This window comes from Neovison vison, chromosome 1 (genome assembly GCF_020171115.1).
Source record: "Neovison vison isolate M4711 chromosome 1, ASM_NN_V1, whole genome shotgun sequence".
NCBI classification, from domain to species: domain Eukaryota; kingdom Metazoa; phylum Chordata; class Mammalia; order Carnivora; family Mustelidae; genus Neogale; species Neogale vison.
The window spans coordinates 56,845,117-56,862,794 of record NC_058091.1 but is presented as its reverse complement, the minus strand read 5'-3'; the positions used below and the strand labels follow the sequence as shown (position 1 = coordinate 56,862,794).

At 37.4% G+C, this 17,678-nt stretch overlaps 1 protein-coding gene across 4 annotated transcripts in view; it reads left to right on the top strand.

Annotated features, from left to right (window-relative positions):
* The window catches only part of GRM1 (glutamate metabotropic receptor 1), a 427,511-nt gene that overhangs the window by 53,710 nt on the left and 356,123 nt on the right, over positions 1-17,678 (top strand). The gene's annotated exons all lie outside the window — the stretch shown is intronic.

The window sequence follows — 17,678 nt, the reverse complement described above, 5'->3', positions numbered from 1 at the left end:
GTGGTACATATTTAAAGCAGAAATACTTGGGGCCTGGTTTCCAATAACTAGACTTGAACATCACCAAGCATTGTGGCTCAGATGGAAATAGGAATTATCCAAACCACTACTGCTAAGGCATGCACAGTCAAGTACACACAATACATCCATTTCTGTCGTATTTTATTTGGATAGCAGGACACCTGGCTTTCTTCACCCATGTGGGTTTAAGTCAGTTGTTGCTCTGTCTCAGGGCCTGCTCTTATCTATTCCTCTTCTGGCACTACTTCTTCTTGCTTTTCTTTTCGCATCTCCTCAATCACTGCTGCTCCAGTTCAGTCTCGAGGAGACAGAAATTTTCCACACCACGAAGGCAGTGTTAAGAAGCAGAGCGATGTGGAGAACAAGCACGGTCTGGATGTCTGTTGAATTTCAGAAGGAAATAAAACGAATAGCCAATTACTCTCTGTTTCCAAAAATTAGAAAATAAATCTCGTCTCCAAATAGTGAAGGGACTTAAACTGGACACCACCTAAATTCTTACCAGGAAATTCAAAAGATCTCTTTTCACCTTCAAAAATTATTTCTAAATTACCCGACTTACTTTTTATATCCATAAGCGTTTACTGCATGCTTTCATGCACCAGGCACTGATCTGGACACAGAGCTAATTCTGTACTGCACTTTAGCAGAAGGATTTGATCTAAGAGGTCAGGGCAAGGCAGAGCTGCTCAGGGCTTGCTGTGCTGCTCAGAGGAGACAGAAGGGCCGCTGATGGAGGTGATTGGGAACAAGGGCAGATACTAAGCTGACAATAGAAATACAGGTAGCGTGATAATGGTGTTCCATATTAAATTCATTTAACAGAGCAGATGTTAGCTTAGTCAACAGGTTCAACAAAATATAAGCAGATGAACATTATTAGGAAGATTTCCGTTTTTGATCTGTGTTATGAGAGGAGTAGGCATTTCCAGCAAAAATGTTGCACGGGCTGGAAATATTTCCTGGTGTTCCATGTAGCAGCCCATCTAAAGAGTCTTCATTGTTATTCAGGTTGAGATCTGCTAGTGTGATGGAAGATGAAAGACAGGATTTTTGTTGCTAAACTCCTTTCCTGTGTTGGGTCTGAACTGGCTTCTTTATCTGTTGTTTCTAATGGCAGTCGGAGAGACCTCCAGATGAATAACTCACTTGAGAGCGCAGCTGTGGAAACACATTGTTAAAAAAAGATAAAGATTCTGCCTGTTTAGCACAAGTGCTAACTAAGACTGGCATTTAGATATGTGTTGGTTCAGCTGATATCTGCTGGGAGTCATTGATTGCCCTAAATGCTGGAATGGAGATACAAAAGTAAAAGAAGGAACTGTATTTATCACCATCCCACTGGCATGAATTGTGGATGTAGAGGTAAAGAAAGACTTATGTTATCACTAGATTTAATAATATACTTTAACTGTGGGGCAAAATTATCTCATGTATTATTATTTATAGCATGTTTTGTAATATTTAATACTAAATATTTCAGCAGGAATTTAGAAAACCGATATGGTTAGGGCACCTTATTATTATTTTTTTAATTTTTAAAAATTAAAAAAATATTATTATTTTTTATCTATTTGACAGACAGAGATCACAAGAAGGCAGAGAGGCAGGCAGACAGAGAGGAGGGGAAGCAGGCTCCCAATGTGGGGCTTGATCCTTGGACCCTGGAATCATGCATGACCTGAGCCGAAGGCAGAGGCTTTAACCCACTGAGCCACCCGGGCGTCCCATGGTTAGGACACTTTAAATGTCTCAATCCTGTATTTTGTTTCATAGAGGCTTTCTTAGAGTTATAAGAATGTGGTACCAAAACCATTGTCATAGATGTTGCGAAACCCACATGCTGGAAATCGGGACAAGTAGTATGCAGTTTCAGAAGTGATTATTTTTTCATCTGATAAGGGTTTAATATCCAGAATATATAAAGAACTCTTACAACTCAACAACTAGAAGACAAAAAACCCATCTAAAAATGGACTAAGGGTGCACCTGAGTAGCTCAGTCGGTCAAGCATCCAACTCCTGATTTCAGCTCACGTCATGATCTCAGGGTTGTGAGATTGAGCCTGGTGTTGGGCTCATGTGCTGGGCATGGAGCCTGCTTAGGATTCTCTCAGAAGTGATTTTTAATTTAAAAGCAACACCCCCTTCAGTGTCTTAGATATGAAGTTTTTTAAAAAATATTTTATTTATTTATTTGACAGACAGATCACAAGTAGGCAGAGAGGCAGGCAGAGAGAGGAAGGGAAGCAGGCTCCCTGCTGAGCAGAGAGCCCGATGCAGGGCTCGATCCCAGAACCCTGGGACCATGACCTGAGCCGAAAGCAGAGGCTTTAACCCACTGAACCACCCGGGTGCCCCTTAGATATGAAGTTTATACAAATCTGAGGGGATAGGTGGAATAGGAAGGCAGGACCATCTGTGAGTGAAATGGGAGAGGAGAAAGAGGAGACAGAGAAAAGGAGGTAACCTCTTATGAGGAAAAAAACCCCAAATTAACCTTCCTTATTGGGTCATGTTATTGGAGAACCCTTTTGTGTTTGTTTTGAGATTATTGAAACTTTATAAGAAATACTCCTGTTATTAAAAACTTACTATCTTGTTCCAACTATCAAAAAGAACACATTTTTTTTTTTTAACTCTATGAGAGAAAACTAAGGCACAGATAGGGAGTCTGTCCAGCCTCCTGCCCCGCCCCCCATCCTTCTACTTGGAACCTGGACATGTAGAGTTAAGTATGCATGAGTGCAAAAGGCATAGGTCTTATCTTTTTCTTCCTAAGTAATCAATAACATCCATGCCTTCTCAATTGTGAGGATATATAGGTTGATGCCTCATGGATTATCAAAAATGAAAACCAGACTGACATTGCCTTTTAAAGCCAGGAGTTGTGAAGCAATGATCAGCTAGAATGTTCATTTTCATTGCCTGTTTGTGCATATTCATCACATCTCTTTAAAGTCATGGGCAGATTAAGCGGTGGTTAAGCAGGTACTTGGATTTCACTTTGTACGTTGTTTTCTTTTCTCTTCAGTGAAAATGGGGCTTGAGGGGCTTTCTGAATTCTTCTTTAGAGATGTGCCACAGTAACAACACACCACTGTAAAGTGAGCATGGCACTGGCTAACTGTCACCAAGCAAGTAGGTAAACATGACATTTTGGTGGCCCAGAGAATCACCATGTCTTCAAGAAACTATTGGTAAGGGAGAGATGGAGTCATAGCGTCCACTGAGGATGGTGATTCCACTTTGCTCATATGTATAAGAAGCTGATGCTGAGGCGGATGCAGGAATTAAGCTTGATCTATTTTATACATTTTGCTATTATGAGAATTGCTATTATATGGATGGAGTGACAGTGCTTTGAACTAATAATCAATTACTTTCCTCTCTTTCCCTCTTCTGAGGATAAAAGTTTCTGCCTTCACTGCTTTAAGAAAGGAAATATATAACAAAAAATAATGGAAATAATGAAATCAAGTTTTATCTTTTTTATTTCCAAAACCCTGGTCTTGGCGGTTGGGGATGGGGGAACAGAAAATAGAATTACCAATAATTGAGGGAAAGCCAGTTCTTGACTCCTGAAACTAGAAGAGGGTCCTTACATTAAGAAAGAAGGGAGAAAATCACAAGGTTAGCAAAAGAGCTAGATGTTGAGAATTTCTAGAAGAAGGACATCTACCATATTCTTCTGGCCTGAACTTGAGACCATCAAGTAGTTTTAGGGGACCTGAGAGTGGGGAAGATCCAGGCCTCAGTGGGGTATGGGAGAATGGGGTAGACCATAGTGGGTGGAGGGAAGAGGGTAATGCAGACAGGAATATTATCTTTTTGTGTTCCCAACTGTGGAACAGAAATGGTTGTGTGGCATCCAGGCATACAGGGCTAAGATAATGTCACAGTTCTTTGTATCCCAGCGAAGGTAAAGACAACACTGTTGTCTTTATGCTCAAATGTGGCATGGAGCTACCTTACACATTTCCACTGAATATCCCATGGTCCTCAGTGGAGCAGGAATGGCTTAATGTTCGCCAAGTGCCCTAGAGGGATATGGGGATGACTGAGAGAGCAGACCTATGTGACCTTGTTGTTGTAGTGAAGGTATATGGCCGTGTCCCATCAGAATTGATGAGCCAGGCAGGTAGAACAATGCTCATCTGGGCAAAGGATCATTTCAAACACCCAGAGTAGCTAAAATACTCTGAAATAAAGGGCATCCTGACTGCAATCTAATCACAAATATTTGGGGGTAGGGTGGGAAGATGGGACAAAGCAATTGTGATAAGAACATTTGGGGAATCTGGGGAAGGATACGTAGAAATTCTTTGTATATTACATATGTCCGAAATTATTTCAAAATACAAAGTTAAAAAACTAAAAAGAGACAGAAAGAGAGAGGAAGAGAGGGAGGCTAAGAAATGAAAATTAAAGCTGATAGAGAGGTCTGGGTTATGTTCAAGACTGACAGTATCATTTATTCAAAAATTGTAGCCTTGCGGTACTGAATTCATAATAGCTGGAAACCTACCTTTTCACATCTCAAAAAAGAAAGGGGAGCAGATTTACAGGGGCTTGGAGATATATAGTAGCAGGAACTGAAGAGGAGTGATAACTTCTTTTAAGTTGAACTTAATATAAGGTGAACTAAACGTGACCTGAGGCAGCCCGTAGTTCACAGTATGGTAAGCTGAGAAAACTTGAACTTTTCATGAGTTAGTTAAGTGGCAAATGTCTCCTTTTATCTAGAAGCACTTACGTAAAATTAAATTAATTGTCTTTATTTGTTACTGAATTAACTGATAGAACGTATATACTTTTATATAATACTAAGCACTTCGTGCTAGCTATTGTGGGGCTATAATGAAAATGGCTGTGGTGCATAAACAATGAATTTTGGAACACTGAAAAAAATAAAATTAAATTTAAAAAATGGCTGGTTGTAGCTATAAAGATGTAAGTTTTCAAGGTGATTATGAGTCTTAAAGAGTGACATATATAAAAACAATATGGAATTAAGTATTATGTAAGTATAAGTAAATATACAATATAAGTATAAGTAAAATGGCATAGCAACGAAATAAAAATTATTTTTGTTGGAGAGTCAGAAAAGGTTTTGTGGAGGAGGTGGCATTTCAAGCTAGAGTGTGAAGGATCAGTAGGATTTTAGTAGATAGAGATGGGATGTTCATACAGGGTGGGCTTAATGAGAAAGAAGAGCTGAATATGATAAATATGAGCTAAAATACAAGCACAGTGTAAGAGGTAATTTACACGGGATGACTTTGGGGCTGGGGAATACGTATGGTGGAGGAGGTAGGAACATGCAGATAGAAACATAGTCCACACCCTTGATTCCTTAAAGGAATTCAAGGGTTTCATCTTTTAAACATTGAACTTCTTTTCCTATTTGTAGGTTATTGGGATATCTGTTTCAGTGTAAGGATCCAATAAAACACTGTATTCACCCTCCTACTCCACCCACAGCTAGTCCATTTTCCTAAACACCATTTATTAAAATATTGTATTTGACTTTTCCTTTCTCCACCTCCTTACACATCCAATAAATCACCAAGTGCTATTAAATCTCTCTAAATATATCTCAAATGTTTTCATTTTCTCCATCTTCATCACCAACACTTTGAGATACAATTATCTCTTACCCAAATTAGTTGAACAATGACACCAGTAGCCTTCTTGCTAGTGTTGGCATTCACCCTTCTCATCCATTTTAAAGAGGCAAATCTGATCAAGTCATTTGCCTGCTTAAAATTCTTCAGTAGCTTCTCATTGCCCTTACATAAAGTTCAAAATCTCTAATATATCACCTAGAGTCTTGATGATCTGGCTCCTGCCTACTTCTGCAGATTCATTTCTTGCCAGGTTCTCATTAATTTCTCTATGTTCCAGCCACGGGGAACTTCTTTCTGTTCACCATGCCCTTCTTTATGCCAGAACGATCTTCACCTAGCTGCTGCAGATCTCAGCTTGGAAGTCACTTTCTCATGAGCCTTCCCATATTCCTGAATATAGATTTGTTCATCCTTTAAAATACTCCCCTTGTGCCCCACACTTCTCCTTTTCCATATGTCTAATTACTTATTTTGTGGGATTGTCTTCCCCACTAAACTATAGACTCCACAGAGCAGGACCTTTGCCTTTCTTCTTTTCCCAGAACCCACTGGGGCTTGTGGCACATAGACATGCTTCAGATATATTTACTGAGTAATCAAATACATTCCTTCTCCTATGATTTAACAAAAGTATGTGTTGTAATGCATTTTTTGTTGTATATTAACATCTTTATTTTAAAGTCTGTTTATGGGTAGTCTATTTCAGTCATCTTGATCTCCCTCCCACCCCATCTATCATCATTCTTCTGTATTTCTTAATATAACTAACCTTTATTTCAAGTGCGGCATCTTTTAAATGTGTTTTGATGTCACCTTAAACATAAAAATTTATTGTACCTATTCTTTCCTGCATATTTTTCTAGATTAGCCCACACATCCTTAGTATTTTTACCCAGGATTTTAGAAAACCATATTTTGGAAAGAACTGGTACGTTTACGATCGTGTCAATATTTTACGATGCTTTTCCTATACAGAAGCATGGTAAGGTTTTTCATTAGTCATGTCTTTTTTTGTCTTTAAGGAATGTGTGCAGTTTTTTATAACTATAAAAAACCTGGAAGAAAACACAAGTGCGTGTTTATTAAATATCTGGGCAGAAAATGATTTTCTAAACATTAAAACAATAGAAGAGCTAACAATGGAACAGCCTGATTGATATAGCTATATAACAATGAAAACAGTAGCATATGTTTAAACACATTATAAATAAAATCAAAGGACAAGTGAGAAGCTGGGATAATAATTGCAATAAAGATGGCAAATGGCTTCTATCCTTACCAAATAAAGAAATGACACAAGTTGATAAAAACACTAATTTTTCAAGGAAAAATGGGTAAAGAACTTGAGCAGGTTTTAGAGAAGGAATTAAAAATGACATAGCCTTTCTTTTTAAGTGATTCTGATTCTGACATGTCACTGCCTCAGCTGTTTTTAGATCACATGTAAGGCTGTTTGGTTGAATGACACCTTCCGGGTATTTAAAGTAACTAGATCCTTTGTTAAATTTAGGTCACAAGCTTTAAAATTTTATTTTAGCATCTTCTCAGTGCTTTTCTATTTAGATATCTAATAGGTAAAAAGAAATGAATAAAACTGGTATTTTCTGTATTTCATAGAGAGAGGAGAAAGATCTTGGTCCTTAATTGACTGTAAACATGTATCAATCAGAGTTCTTTTCAGTATATGTTGATTTCAATACCCTAAGAGTTTACTAGCATTTTTTTGTTGTTGTTGTTATTGATCTAAGTATTATGCCTTTAGCTGTTTGAGGAATCAGGACCTGAGTTTTCTGGGATAATTTCTTTTGTTATATACATTTAAAATTGAGAATGATATTTTGATGTAAGTTCATCATGGAATTGATGAGTTTACTTAAGAAAATCTGACACAGTTATCACTTTGTGTTGGCACAGTTTACATTCTGGGAATACATAAAGAGAAGACTGTGACAACTACCAAGATAGTAGAGTATGCACATGGTCTATCTTGCATCATTATGGTTGGTGACATATATTATATTTGAAAGTAGCCAACACATAGTACCCTTCTTTTCTTTCCGGTTTAGGAAGGATTATGGAGAAATCAGAGTTAGTATTCAAAGTATCACTTTTCTTTTTGTTAAGGCTAAGTTGGACTATTTGTCTTGACCTAAGGTGATAATTAAGTTACACAAATTCTGATTCACCATTCCTCCCCACAGCGTCCTACTGAATTGTGCTCACCTATCTAAAATAGCACCTTTCTGTCTGAAGGACAAAACCTGTCCCAATTAGCTTACAACATGGGCTGGAAAAAAGCGTGTGTCCCAAGACCAGACTACTCTTTAGGAGAAAGGGGCTGAGCCCCATACGCCCAGTTGCTTCTTCCCACAGCTGCTCATCAGGCAAGACAGTTATCCAACCATGGAGAGTCAGGGAGGGATCCAATACTATTTTTACCAGAGGAGTAGAATTTTCTCTCCTATATAATTTTGTAGAAAGCAGGAGATTAACACAACTCACACACTCGCCCAAGTTTTTTGTTTTCTCAATCCATTTCTTGCCCTGTGGTTATCTGGGGTGTGACTATCTCCCTCAGGGAGAGGAGATCATGAATCTATCCTGCTTTTACCTTCATGTACTCCTACCCCCAATACCACCTTACTCTGTCTTCTGAGACCACTGGTAGGCAGTGTAGACATGCAGTGGACTGGAAGTTTGTTATCAGTTAAATCAGTTGTAAGACCTTGCTGTCAACTAGGATTAGTAGTCATTCCCTGTTCTTATCCCCATCCCAAGTTATGTCTAGCTTTGTGATCTACATAAGCCCCTGAAAGCTCTTCAGGGAGATTGAATGGCAGCGCAATGGTACTCCAAAACATTACAATGCAATATAAAGATGTCCCCAAATATGGATTTTCCCCCTTTATAAAAGTTTCCATGTCAAAAAGATACCCAAATTACCCTGCTTTTGTCTGAAATATGAAAGTCCACAATATCTAAGTTAAAATGGGAAGGAATGGACTTTCAGAAATCATGTCCCCCAGTTATCTCTTTCTGCTTAGTGTCTGGTAGAGCGTGTATTCCACAGCCTGGGTAGAACTGGATTCCTGGCATAAGCAGCAGTTTGGGCTGCCTTATATTGGAGTGAGTAAGATTCTGTCTGCTCTAATCCTCTCTTGTGCTTCAATTTTTAAATCTTTTTGTTTGACATGACTGTAGGTTCACATGTAGTTGTAAGAAGTAATTACAAAAAGGTCCTAAGTACCCTTTACCTAGTGTTCCCCAGTGGTAATAACTTACATGACAAAAGGACCATATCAAAGCCAGGAAACCTTTATAATGGTACAAACCATAGGTTTTATTCAGATTCCACCAGTTTTATGTGCACTTGTGTGTATATATGTGTGTATATATAGTTCTGTGAGATTTTGTTATATGTATAGATTTGTGTAACCACCACAATAAAAATATAGGACTGTTCCATCATCACAAAGATCCATTGTGCTACTCCTTTGTAGGCATACCCACACCTTCCACCGGTATCATTTCTGATCCCTGGCAGCCAGTAATCTGTTTTACATCACTATGATTTTGTCATTTAAAGAATGTTATAATTAGTGGGATCATACTGCAGGTGACCTTTCAAGTTTGGAGTTTTTCACCAGCACAATGATCTTATGAGCCATTCAAGTTGTTGTGTGTATCAAGAGTTCATTCCTTTTTACTGGTGAGTGGTGTTCCATGGCATGGATGTATATGGTTTGTTTAACCGTATCCCCTTAAATGACATTTGAATTATTTCCAGCTTTTAAATATTACAAATAAAGCTTCTATGAACACTTGTACGCATGTGGTTTGCATTGACAAACTTTTCATTTCTCTAAGATAAATACCCATTGCTGGGTGATAAGGTAAGTTTGTATATGTTTAGATTTTTTAATTAAAGCGCCGAACTATTTTGCATAGTGGCTACACCACTTTATATTTCCACCAGGGAAGTACTCCAAGAGTGATATATTTTCTCTACATCTTTACCAGCATTTGGTGGTGTTACTATTTTTTTTTTATTTTAGCCATTCTGATAGATGTGTAGTAATAATACATTGGAGTTTTGATTTGTTTCCCTAAAGGTTAGTGATGTTGATTATCTTTTCATGCGTTTATTTTTCATGCATATATTCTCTTTAGTATAATATTTCCAGGTATTTTGCCTATATTCAAATTGGATTGTTTCTTTTCTTACTCTTGAGCTTTGAGAGTTTGCTCTTTTTTCCAGATATAAATGTTTTGTCAGATATGTGGTCATATGCTTCATTTTTAAGGTTTAAAAGTGGTTTAACACTAGACATTACAAACCAATCTCATAACCCATATTACTTGTGTTTTATTTCTGAGACTTAAAACAGAGGCAAAATTATGAATTACTAGAACCATAATCCCAAGTACAATAATCTTTCCAGAACTCGATATTTAGTCTAATGCAGATCTCCAAAACTGTCACCAAAGTTCATAATGGGAATTCCATGATATTTGAAGAAAGGAAGATAGAGAGAAGTCATGTTGTTTTAAGTTTTAGTAGGAACCAGTGTATGCCAGTGGTCTAGACATCATAAGATACAAATTTAAACTGAACTAAGACAAACTGTTTATCAATATTTTAGTTTGGCAACAGGCATTTACCATAAATGGGGAGAAAAATCCACCTATCTGTGAGCAGGTCTCCTGCTACCATGACTGCCACCTGTGCCTCTGGGTATGAAATCAACTTCCTAGAGGTGATTTTTTTTCCTGTCCCCTATCTCTTTCTTCCTTAGCTGACTCCTTAAGAAAAGCTGCTATTGTTTCTTCTAAAGAAGAATTCCTTTAGGAGTCCATGAATGGGAGGGATTAATTATTTTATAAATTTAGGATCATCTTATTCAACTTTGTTGCATTTGCCTTTTCTCATTCAACAATGCCTTTGGAAATCCTGTGATATAAATTTATTCTTTATAATGGCTGCGTGATATTGGATGGTATAAACACATGACAATTTACCTAACCTTCTTGAATTGATGAGATTTAACTTTTAGGGAGGTACAGACTCTAAGGAACGGGAATTCTGTGATGGCCATTCTTGGTGTTCACACCTTTGTGGTACGTATGTAAGACCTTTGACTTTTAACCAACAGAATATGGCACAGGTGATGGGCTGTCACTCCTGTGATTATGTTACATTATATAAGACTCTGTCTTGCTGGAGATTCATTAATCTTTGCTGGCTTGATGAAGTGGCCATGATGAGGAGGCCCATCTGGCAAGGAATTGTGGGCCTATTATATGTGACCAGGTAAATTCTGAGAGATTAGGGAACCCTCTAGCCAAGAATCAGAAAGAAGCCAGGGACCTCAGACCTATAGTCACAAAAAAATGAATTCTGCCAACAAACTGAGTGAGACTGGAAGTGGATTCTTCCCCAGTCAGCTCACCAGATGAGAATGCAGCCTGGGTAATACCTCAATTGCAACCTCCTAAGACCCTAAGCTAAGCTGTGCCTTGAGTCTGACCCATAGAAACTGTGAGATAATAAATGTATGTTGTTTCAAGTCACTAAATTGGTGGTAATTTATTACATAACAATAAAAAACCAATACAACCCCTCCTCCCAATTTTTATCTATCTATCTATCTATCTATCTATCTATCTATCTATTTATCATCTATCAATCATCGTCCATCTACCTGTGTACTTATTTATTTATTTTTGCCCTGGAAAGAATGCTCAATAAATATTTTTGTTTTTATATCCTTATGTATTAATGCCCTGATTTTATAGGATAGATTTTTCAGGAATGTGACTGCTGTTATGTTCTTTACAATTTTAATAGACGATGCCAGGTTATTTTCTAAAGACCCTCTTACAATTCACATTTTACCAGTAGTGTGTGACAGTATAGCTTTTCTTGCAACCTTACTGGTAATGGGTCTTAACCAACATATATAATGCTTTCCAGTCTCAAAGCATAAAGAGATAACTTATTGTTACTTTAATTTAAATGTCTCTGCCTGTCAGCGACTTTGAGCATATTTTCATGTTTCTTGATCACGAGGTTAGCTCTTCCATGAATATATCTTTCATATTCATTGCCAGGTTTTTTTTGGGGGGGAGTATTCCTTTTTGGTTATTTTTTTTCCCACAATAAAATCATTTATTATTTTATGCTTTCTTTGAGTATGCCTTTTGTTGTGCTCCTTAATTAATTAAATAAATAAATACACAGGTAGATGGACAATGATTTTTTCTTTTATCTAAATGTAATCCCAAAATATGATTTTTAATTACTCAGAAAATTAAAAAACCATTAAATCTAACATGTTTCTTTCTTTCTTTTTTTTTTTTTAAGATTTTATTTATTTATTTGACAGAGAGAAATCACAAGTAGATGGAGAGGCAGGCAGGGAGAGAGAGAGGGAAGCAGGCTCCCTGCTGAGCAGAGAGCCCTATGCGGGGCTCGATCTCAAGACCCTGAGATCATGACCTGAGCCGAAGGTAGTGGCTTAACCCACTGAGCCACCCAGGCACCCCTAAATCTAACATGTTTGATTAGAACGTTTCCTCTTTAAGATAGTTTAAAGTTTCATTTATTTTCAGTTATATATTTCAATTTTATTTATGTTTCATGGACATTCAAAAATTGTTTATTTTTTTATTTCTATTGAATTGATGGTTATTCAATTTCTTGATGTTTTTACTTTTCAATTTTATTTTTATTTCAGATTTATATGAAAAGCAGTCCTAATTTAGTACCCTGATGATAAATATAGAACTAGGTCAAAGATTGCTGATTACTTGTCTTTTTTCATTGTATTCCTGGTACCTGTCTTGTTATTAACTTTTCTTCTTTAGATAGTATACTTGTTGGAAAAGCTTCTGAACTCATAAAAAATTATCTAGTTGTGTGCAGGTCTTCTTTCCTTTCCTTTTCTCTGTGTTTAGAGCCAGATATTTATGTTTATAATGTATTATGTATGCCTCATTGTGGTCACTTTGGCAGCACATATACTAACAGACTGTGCTTCTGCCCTGCTGCTTGAATTTCTGGATCTACGACCAGCATGTGTTCTCCTATTAGAACCATGTCTCAGAATGCAAGTTATTACTGTCCTGCATGCTTCCTTTTACTGTGATCCACTTTCCCTTGGTTATTGTCAATTATCCAAATTATCCATTATACGTTTCTTGGGCATGTGCCTTTGAGGCACAGGCAATAATTGCATTTGTGTTAAAACAGTTGTGTTTCCTGGGGCCCCTAGAAGGTTCAGTTGGTTGAGTGTATGACTCTTGGTTTCAGCTCAGGTCATGATCTCATGGGTCATGAGATGGAGCCCCACATCAGGCTCTATGCTCAGGGCGAGTCTGCTTGAAGATTCTCTCTCTCTGCCCCTTCCCTCACTTACATGCTTGCACTCTCTCTCTCTCAAATAAATAAATAAATCTTTAAAAAAAAAAAAAAGAAGCTGTGTTTTCTTAAAATATCTAACTTCCCAAAATATCTCGAGATTGTTCAGAGTGATCCCCACTTGCTTTTACTACAGAATCTCTACAGGCAGCTTTAAGGGTGTAGCACTCAATATTCCTGGATCACAAGTCCTTCTGGGGAAGCTTTCCAAGTTGCTCTCTGAGATCTTGCCTCTCTTGCTCGGTTAGATTTGACTGTGTTTCCATCCTCTTCAATCTAGTTATGTTAAAACATTTCTTTCTCTTCAAACACTCTTCATCAGTTAGACCCTGGCTCATTCTTTTATTTAATTTGTTCTTTGATGACTGTCTCACCTATACTCTGAAATCTCAACATTCCATCTGAGGAAAATACTTTTCCTCCCACTTACTCAACATCATTTTTCTTGAGCCCTTCCTTGGCTTTCTCAGTAAATGTGCTTCACAACAACAGTGTGTTCCAAGCCAAGGCATTTTAAATTGTCTCTTAGTCTCTGAGTTTGCAACAATTTCTATTTTTTTAAAGATTTTATTTATTCATTTGAGAGAGAGAGACAGAAAGAGTATAAGCTGGAGGAGAGGAAAGAGGAGAGGGAGAAGAAGACTCCCCGCTGAGCTGGGAGCCTGACATGCGGCTTGATCCCAAACATGGAGCCGAGGGCAGACACTTAACCATCTGACCCACCCAGGCACCCCTGCAATCATTTCATTTGTGGCTTATTTTTCTTCCTTCATGAGACACTGGTTCCCTTTTAGTTTTTTTTTTTTTTTTTTTTTTTTTTTTTTACTTAGTTTGTTTTTTAAATAGTATTCATGTTCTTCTGTGTGAGGCCACTGTAAATCCCTGAAATGTAAAATCAATTTCTTGGCCATTTTGATAACTAATCATAGCTTCCTTAAGGTCATGGGTTTGGAGAATACTTCTTAAAAATTTTGTGAAAAGCCTGCATGAAGCCAATTGGCTAGTTTTTCCATAATTTTCTTTTTAACTACTGTATTTCAAAACAACATACATAAATGTAATCTGGAGCAGCATACTTAGTACTATTTACTTTTGTCTGGTGTGAGACCTCCTTCAGTAGGACTCTGTGTTCTGTGAGTAACTTAGTTGCTTCTGAGACCTCCTTCAGTAGGACTCTGTGTTCTGTGAGTAACTTAGTTGCTTCTGTACTTCAGATACCCAGCCTGTAGATGTGACTGAGAAATGAAATAAAACAACTTAAATTTGATCCACTCATAAGTACCTAAAGAGCCAGTGTGCACTAAATCTAAGGTTCTGCCTATGTTAAGGTTAGCCTTTATTGGAGCAAAAGAGGTTCTTTTTCCTGTAATATAGTCCCTGTCCCATTGGCCTGCTTTAAGCCATAGCTGTGTTGGTATAAGTCAGGTCAAATTTATCCACAGAGAACCACAGAGACCATAATTAGGAAGCCCCGCATTCCCTTAATAAAAAATCCAACCACACAGTGACAATAAAAGCCAAGAAAAACCACTGAGGTCAAAACCCACGTGGATTAGGGTTCCTAAGGTTTCAGACTCTTTTCAAACTATTTTCCTGTCTTTGCATGCATTGCCTACATTCTGGCCCAGGATTTATTATTCTATATTTTTAGTTCTTAAGCTGGTAAGTTAGGGCTGGAGAGGGCCAATCAATAACTTTCCTTTTTGCCTCCTGTGTTGCAAAAATGAACTGAAAAGCACATACAGGAAATCAAACAGATAATAGGAAAAATATCTGCTTTTGTATTGATAATGATGGATTAGAGGATGTTGCTTGATCTACAGCCACACTTTGGCTCTCTCATATGTTCTCCTCACCTGTGAATTTAATTTATCTATTCAAGACTTGCGGTCTTCTAAAAACAGAACCTTCCTTGTATAGTTACTAACAGATAGGAGGAAAATGTGAGTCCTAAATACTCTGCAGTCTGAAACAGAGAAAAGAACTGAACTATTTCTCTCAGTTCTTCTTCCCCATTGTCAAGGATAGGGAGTCGCTCCTCCTTTGGGAAGGTATAGGCAAGGGGACAGACAGAATCCTGAGATGAGCTCCCACTCCACAATGGAAATGTGAGAGGAGTGGAGAGGCAGGTAAGTGCCCCTCTATGATCTTCACAGCTGATAAAGTATTTGCATTAGGATTAGTTTGGATTAGGATTTGGGTTGGGAAACAGGATTGTGACACGGAAGCTAAGCTTTAACAGAGGAGTAAAGTGTGCTAGATTTGGGGAGCTAGCGAGGTATCTTATTTTATTATTATTTTTTAAATTAAATTTATTTATTTTCATCATAACAGTATTCATTATTTTTGCACCACACCCAGTGCTCCATGCAATCCGTGCCCTCTATAATACCCACAAGGTATTTTAGACACAGAAACAGCGTAAGTAAGGAGGAGAGTCATAAAATTGCAGCATGTGTTTAGGGAGCAGAGGTGAGTCCGGTGTAGTTAGAACACTGAAGAAAGTGGTTAGGGACGAGGGTGAAGAGTCCCGCTGGACTAAGTTTTAAAGTGCACTTCATTTTGTACTTAAAACTTTGAAATTTGTCCTATAGAGACTCACTTAAAGTACACAAATGATTTTGAAATTTATATAAAGCTCAGCAGATAAATGGTCTGTGTGAATAATTGTGAACAAGTCTATGCCTTCAATTTTAATAGAATTAGGAGACAAAACTCGAAGTAAGTTGGGGGGTGGTTAAACACTTTTTAATTAGTATCATATGTAATTGAAGGAACTTTGCAAACCCAGAGGAAAGTCAGACTAAAGAGACTCAAACATGTTGGCATCTTTGACTTGTTGAAATTCCGCCTACTATCCTCCATTTACCTCATAATTAATCAATCGCCCAGGCTCTCAACTTTTTTTTTCTGAAATAATTCCAAAGTCCATGATTAACTTTTTTATCCCTCAACTTTCTTCACCTTTCCCAGGCCCTCATTACCTCATACCTTGGTGATTTTTGTCTGCACTAATCTTTTGACAATCTTAAGGTCTTCATATAATTTTGTATATTATTTTTGGTATTAAATTTGTAGTGTGATTTCTCCTCTCTTGCATGGTTCTGGATGACAGTTTATCCACACATGACATGGAGTATTGGCTTTATTCCAGTGTGTGCATGGATTAAGGACACAGGCAGGACTTCCGAATCTCTTGCAGATTGAATTTATCCTTCTTGTCACAAGTGAGATGCTGAATTGGAAGCCCAGTGCCTAATGTATCTGAAGAAACAATACCAAGAAGAAGCAAGGGAAGAACATAGACTTTTCTTCTAACTTTTAGGCCAAACTGATTCCCACTGGCAATATTATCCAATGACAGATTCATACCAAACTGATTTCTTTTTTTTCTCTCCAAAAATTTCTTTTTTTTCTCTCCAACAGCTTCTGAAACATTGCTAGTGACACCAACTCTCCTCTTCCTAGAGCTGGAATAATTTTCTCTTAACCTTTGGTAGGGGAAAGAATGTGGGTAAAAGGGAGTAGGATCATCACCACGTTACTCATCTCATGTATTATTTTCTAATGTTATAGGACATAGACCTTTTCTTATTGGATAAATTGGACATGTAACATTGCATAAATTTAAGGTGTACAACAAGTTGTTTTGTTAGATTTATATACTGGAATATGGTTGCCATTTGTAATGATATTTATCACCATCATGCTTATAGTGTTATATTATTGTCTCTGTTCAATATACTGTACATTAAGCTTCTATGGCTATTTAGTACTTATTATAGGTTTGTACCCTTAAAAGACCCTCAGCCTTATTCCCCCAGCTCCCAGCTCCCGGTAACCATGATTTTATTCCAATTTTTTAACAGGTTTCTTTCTTTCTTTCTTTCTTTTTTTTTCTTTTAGATTGCACATATAAGTGATACTGTCCAGTACTTGTCTTTCTCTGTCTGACTTATCTTGCTTAGCATAATGTGCTCAAGGTCCCTCCACGTTGTCACAAATGGCAGGATATCCATTTTTCCCATGGCTCAATAATCTTCAACTATGTACCCACGGCACATGTTTTTCATCTATTCATTCACTGGTGGGCATTTAGGTTGTTTCCATACCTTGGTTATTATGAATAGTGCTGTGATAAGCATGAGGATGCATATATCTTATTGAACTCCTCTTTTTATTTCCTTTGGGTATATTTCCAGAATGGAATTGCTAGATCTTATAGTAAGTTTATTTTTCACTTTTTTGAGGAACCTTCATATTTTTTTCCATAATGGTTGGACTAATTTACATTCTTACAAACAGTATATAAATGTTCCCTTTTCACTACATCCTTGCCAGCACCCACTGTCTCTTGTCAGATAATAGCCATTTTAATAGCTGTGAGAGGATAATTTATTGTGGTTTTATTTGTGTTTCCTTGATGATTAGTGTTTTTTTTTTTCAATTTTTAGCATTTATTCTTTTTTTTTTTCCCAATTTATTTATTTTCAGAAAAACAGTATTCATTATTTTTTCACCACACCCAGTGCTCCATGCAAGCTGTGCCCTCTATAATACCCACCACCTGGTACCCCAACCTCCCACCCCCCCGCCACTTCAAACCCC